General features: G+C 49.4%; 1 pseudogene; it reads left to right on the top strand.

Annotated features, from left to right (window-relative positions):
* The first annotated feature begins 4,958 nt into the window (after nt 1-4,958).
* Nucleotides 4,959-5,899, top strand: LOC107578732 (claudin-4-like; annotated as a pseudogene).
* The last annotated feature ends 574 nt before the right edge of the window (nt 5,900-6,473 follow it).

Here is a 6,473-nt window from a genome sequence, read left to right as displayed (position 1 = left end):
GCGAACTTCAGGCGTATGATGTTCCACCGTCCTGGACACACTCATCCGCTGCTCGACCTGGCAGAATGGCTTCGATACGAGTCGTGGTGTCAAGAATATGACAACCCATCTGACATCCGCACCCCGGGGCTGTCTGGCTACTGAGCCAAGAAGCGACGCAGCAAGCCCGTAGCTACGGTCCTACATGGGGCTGAGAGCCATACGTCGAACCAGAGATGCGGGAGAGCACATCAAGCAGCGCAATGTGACCTCAAGAGGCTCTGTGATGTGTGCAAAGGAAAGGAAAGCATCTAAGGGTACTGCATGATGTCAACGCACGCCCCAAGGCTGAGCAACCGAAAGCTGAAAGCTGTCATGTAAGCACCAGTACGGAAGTTCTGTACCTAGACAGACCATCGTCCCATGCCCGGGTTCTGTTGAAAGTCGTCAGAGTTCTCCTGCGCAACAGAGACTGGACACTAGACACTTATGCGATTTTGGACGATGGATCGGAGCGGACAATGCTCCTCCACCTCACCTTATGGCACTTCTACACGTTCTACCATTTGGCACTGCGTGCTCACCGTGCTGTGCCGCCTTCGCTCTCCAGAGGCATGCGAGAGATCATGGCGGGCCCGATGAAGGAATCCAGCATTCGGAGGAGCGCTGTTTTTATGTGGATAACTGCCTCCAGAGTGTGCTCACCGCAAATGAGGCCAAAGAACTGGTGGACCGGCTCAGGGAGGTACTGGCTTCCGGAGGATTTGAGCTCAGACAGTGGGCCTGCAACATACCTGATGTGCTCCGACATCTACCTGCAGAGGCGAGATCCGACAGCATGGAGCGATGGCTTTCCCATGATGAACCTGGCCTGCCGGAACCAACCCTCGGACTCAGCTGGAACTGGGGATTAGACACATTAGGTTACAAGAGCCGACCTCTGGAGTATGGAGCATTGACGATGAGAAATGTCTACAAGGTACTGGCCCGCCAATATGATCCCCTGGGATTTATTGCACCTTACACGACTCTGGCCAAGCTCATCGTACAGAACATGTGGGACAAGCCTCGTGACTGGGATGACACATGTATCCCTCAAGACCTGCAGAAGGCATGGAGGGAATGGGAATCTGAGTTACACCTGCCACCATGCCTCTCCGTACCCCGACCCTATGCTCCAGCACTTACGGAACAGATGGTTGTTTCCAGGCAGATCCACGTATTCAGTGACGCCTCCGAAAGGGTTTATGGCTCAGTCTCTTACCTCAGGACAGAAGATGTTCAGGGACGAGTCCATTTGACATTCCTTGCAGCTAGGTCCAGGGTAGCACCCCGGCGGCAACATTCCATTCCTCGCCTCGAGCTTTGTGGTGCATTGATTGCTGCCCAATTGGCCAAGAAGATCAAAGGAGAGCTGACGGTGAGGACGGATAAGACAATCCTTTGGAGTGACTCAACGACAGTGTTAACCTGGTTGCAGTCGGAGTCATGCTGCTATAAGGTCTTCGTGGGCACTCGTGTGGCGGAGATCCAGGAACTTATGGCGGAGAGTACCTGGCGCTATGTTAACTCTGCTCAGAACCCGGCCGATGATGTTACCCGTGGGAAGACCTTGGCAGAATTAGCCATACCTAATCGCTGGAGCCAAGGGCCATCTTTCCTCCGCAAGGGACCTGCTGAATGGCCATCCTCACCTGGAGAGATCCCAGAACAGGATATCACAGAGTATAAGAAGGTGGCTTCATGTGGAGTGATATCAAGAGCTGACAGACAGGAGGCCCGTGGAGGGCGACCATACCTTTCCTGGAAGGATATCGTTGAGGCTGTAGCACAGGAGGTGCATGTGACGGCGGACCAAGACGAGCCCTCGACCGCAGAGGACTATCGTCAGGCAGAGATGACAATCTTTCAGAGAATCCAATCTGAATGCTTTCCAGTAGAGTTGCGCCACCTTAAAGCAGGAAAGCAGAGATGACAATCTTTCAGAGAATCCAATCTGAATGCTTTCCAGTAGAGTTGCGCCACCTTAAAGCAGGAAAGGCTGTACTTCGAAGTAGTCGTCTCCTTACCCTATCCCCGGAGCTGGACCCTGATGAGGGAATTATACAGGTGGGAGGGAGACTCCGACGGGCTGAATGGTTAGACCCTGCCTTTAAACATCGCATTGACCTGGACCCCTCGCATCCCGCAACGAAACTCCTTATCCAGGATTATGATGTTCGGCTCTGTCATCCGGGCCCAGAGCGAGTATTCGCCGAGATGCGCCGGAAATTTTGGATCCTCCGTGGAAGAGAGGCCATAAGGAGGGTGCAACACCAATGTCAGGAGTGCCGGCGATGGAAATCTAAGCCGTCGGTCCCAAAGATGTTTGATCTACCCGTGGCACGTCTGCGTCTATACAAGCCGGCGTTCTACTCCACTGGTGTCGATTGCTTCGGACCTCTCCAAGTGAAGCTAGGATGACGTTCAGAAAAATGGTGGGGCATAATTTATAAATGCCTTACCACTCGGGCAGTGCACCTGGACCTCCTGCACGCTATGGATTCTGACTCCTTCTTAATGAGCCTCAGACGGTTCATCACGCGCCGTGGGAGTCCAGCAGAGCTCTATTCAGACCAGGGCACAAACTTTAAAGGAGGCGAGAAAGAGCTTAGTGAATGGTTCAACAGCATGTCTTCTGACCTCAAACAACTCCTCGCCAAGCAGAAGATTGATTTTTGTTTCAATCCCCCTGCAGCTCCCCACTTCGGGGGTACATGGGAGAGGGAGATCAAGTCGGTTAAGACTGCCCTGTATACTGTCATTGGAGTCCAACCTGTCTCTGAAGAAGTATTGCTTACAGTGCTACTAGAGGTCGAGGCTATATTGAACTCAAAACCGCTGGGTTACACCTCCTCCAGTGTTGCTGACTTGGATGCCGTGACTCCAAATGTCCTCTTGATGGGGCGGCTGGATGGTGTGCTACCTCCAGTGGTTTACCCTAAGAGTGAGGGACTGAGCCGGCGAAGATGGCGATACTGCCAAGTCTTAGCAGATCACTTCTGGGCAAGATTCATCAGGTGCTACCTGCCAAACCTTCAATGACGACAGAAGTGGCATGGTACCCCAGCTGATCTGACAGTAGGTTCAATAGTCCTGTTGATGGACCCCCAGTTTCCGCTGGCGCTCTGGCCAGTTGGCAGAGTGGTTAAAGTACATCCAAGTGTGGATGGGCATGTACGATCTGTAGATGTACAGGTTAAGGACAGAGTCTACACCCGGCCTGTTGCTCGGCTTATTACTCTTCCAGTCATACTGGATGCTGAGGAGGATGAGGAATGCATGTCAACGACTCTAAATTAAGAATACGCCTTTTACAGGAGCAAATTGCACGCAATTTGGGGGCGGCTGTGCAGAAGGCGATAGAGAGCGTGTCAGAGCGCTGTCGCGCTAGCCAGAATGGGGACTTTTATTATGTAACGTGGATAGCCGGAAGAGACACTGTTCATTACTTGGAGATCGGCAGACTGCCTCCGCCGCTGCTAGTGATCGGGTTTTCTGCATAAACGAGTGCTGGAGACATGCATCATTGTTCATGTCAGCCTCAGTTTGAATGTATCTTGTGTTGAGTCCTATACGAGTGAGTACGAATCCTCGTTGACTGATTGATGCTTGCTTTATCAATGATGACGCAGTTATTAGCTGTCCAATGTTGCATGGTAATGCTATTATCTACATGCTTGTATCAGGTAGCTCTTCGCTACAGTTCCCCAACCCTTTAAAGAACTCAACATCGTGAACATCTCAGAACGTCCTGGGAACGTTACTAGGCAACGTCCTTGACACCAGCGGCAACGTTCTGAGAACGTTTTGGGAACGTCAGATTTCCAAGGAAAATATGGTCCCCTAAACGTCCCTAGAATGTTCTGTGAAGGTCCTCCAAATAATGTTCCCCAACCCTTTAAAGAACTCGACATCGTGACCGTCTCAGAACATCCTGGGAACGTTACTAGGCAACGTCCTTGACACCAGCGGCAACGTTCTGAGAACGTTTTGGGAACGTCAGATTTCCAAGGAAAATATGGTCCCCTAAACGTCCCTAGAATGTTCTGTGAAGGTCCTCCAAATAATGTTCCCCAACCCTTTAAAGAACTCGACATCGTGACCGTCTCAGAACATCCTGGGAACGTTACTAGGCAACGTCCTTGACACCAGCGGCGACGTTCTGAGAAAATTTTGGGAATGTCAGATTTCCAAGTAAATTATGGTCCCCTAAACGTACCGAGAACGTCCTGAATGTTCTGTGAAGGTCCTCCAATTAACGTTCCCCAACCCTTTAAAGAACTCGACATCGTGACAGTCTCAGAACATTCTGGGAACATAACTAGGCAACGTTCTTGACACCAGCGGCGACGTTCTGAGGATGTTCTGGGAACGTAAAATTTCTACCGGGGCTTCACTCCAACTTCTTCCTCGTCGGCTTTCCCCACGTTTTCACAGCAGATTTATCATGAACAGGCTTGCTCTGCGGTGATATATATATATATGTTGGTGGGCCGATTTTTTGTCCCAGTCCAGCCCTGCTGTCACCAGAGTGAACGCTGAGCTGCAGACAGGAATGAGTGAAGAAGGAAACACCACAAAGCTTTCCAAAAGGCTTTAACTGGTGAGAAGAACGAAGAGGCCGTAGTGTAGCTATGGACGTGTAACTGAACCTCAGCGAGATGGCTTCTATAGGGCTGTGCAATTAATCGCATGCGATTGTCATGCACATCTCGTCAGTAAAGCCGGCCCCGTGATTAGTAGTAAATCTCCATCACCTGCTTTCAGATTGAGCGGCATTCACTACACAGAGCCGTAGTTCACTGACAATTAGGCAATATCGCGTTCATAATCGCAGATGAATCGCATTCGATTATGAACGCGATATCGCCTAGCTTGTCATGGCTTTACTGACGAGATGCGCATGACAATCGTATGCGATTAATTGCACAGCCCTAATGGCTTCTTTAGGCATGCACATGCTAGCGAGTGCCTTGGCCCTACTGGGATGGGTGGGAGCCCTCCTGTCCTGCCTCATGCCAATCTGGCATGTGACAGCCTTCATTGGAACCACCATTGTAACTTCTGAGATCATGTGAGAGGGCATTTGGATGAGCTGTGTGATCCAAAGCACAGGCCAAATGCAGTGCAAACCATACGAGTCCACGCTCATGTTGGGCACGGATCTGCAGGCTGCTCGGGCCCTCACAGTGATGTCGATCCTTTTGGGAACAGTGGGTCTTGTTTTAGCCTTCATCGGAGGAAAGTGCACCATCTTCATGGACCAATCCAAAAGATTCAAAGCCAGGATTGCCACAGCAGCTGGTGTCACATTGATTGTTGCCGGAGTTCTCTGCCTGATCCCCGTCTCCTGGTCAGCTGGCATTGTGGTGAAAGCGTTTTACAACCCCTAGATGGCTGACTCGCAGCGAAGGGAGATCGGCGGTGCCATTTATGTCGGTTGGGGACCATCCATCGTCCTCATTTTGGGTGGAGGAATGCTCTGCACCACCATCTGCAAAGACAAAACAGAAGACGACTGTGGTCGTTCAGTGAAGTATCTGATGGTGAGCTCTTTGCAGGCAGGGTCCAGCAGGGCGGGCTCCCAGAGGATGCAGCCCGTCTCTGTGAGGTCGCTGCAGAGTGGCACTCCATCTGTGTGAGGTCTCAGTGGAGTCAGAAAGCCCCTTTGAATCACGGCACACCTCCTTCTGCGGGCTCCCACCAGAGCAGGCCCTCAACTACAAAGTCTCAACTTTCCAGAGCCGAATTGATGCCAGAGTCTGAGCAGGATGAGGGGGTGTCGACTAAGTCCCAGCTGATTGATGATGGTTTGTATCAGATACTGGCCACCTCTGAACCTAGTGAGACTGAAAATGCTCCCAAGACATACATTTGATTAAGGAAACACTGAAAATGCAAGATATGTATTAATTAAGGGACTAACATGCACTTGGACAGTCATATATTGCCATAGCACTGTCAATATGAAGAATGTGTGATAAAATGAAGTATATGTTAGTGGCTGAACCTTACTATTATGTAAAATTGATAATGATCTCAGTTGCTTATTTAGTTTATTTAGATTTTTGTAGAGAATTTGAGGCACTTTAGAAAGTGTAGCTGATTGAGATGAAGATTTGCACTGTAAATTACACTCAGGCCTCAGCAGTCATGATTATTATTGTTGTTTTATAGTTAATTTTAATAGCTTTCATTAATTTTATGTCTTAATGTGTGTATATTTACACTATTTAGTGTATGTTCATGATTGTATGTGGTAAAAATGTTTTTCCATCATGTTATTTGAATACATAATGTCATGTATTCTCCTTTGTAGGGTAAAAAAAAAAATCCATTCAAAATTTCATTCAAATATTATGTTGTCTTCCTGCTAAGAAATGTACATATTTCTAGTTGAAATAGTTGTATAAAAGCACAGCTATGATCTTTGCCACACAGGTGGTCTTTCA

This window comes from Sinocyclocheilus grahami, unplaced genomic scaffold (assembly GCF_001515645.1).
Source record: "Sinocyclocheilus grahami isolate Dianchi unplaced genomic scaffold, SAMN03320097.WGS_v1.1 scaffold11694.1, whole genome shotgun sequence".
NCBI classification, from domain to species: domain Eukaryota; kingdom Metazoa; phylum Chordata; class Actinopteri; order Cypriniformes; family Cyprinidae; genus Sinocyclocheilus; species Sinocyclocheilus grahami.
This window is presented reverse-complemented; position numbering and strand designations above follow the sequence as displayed.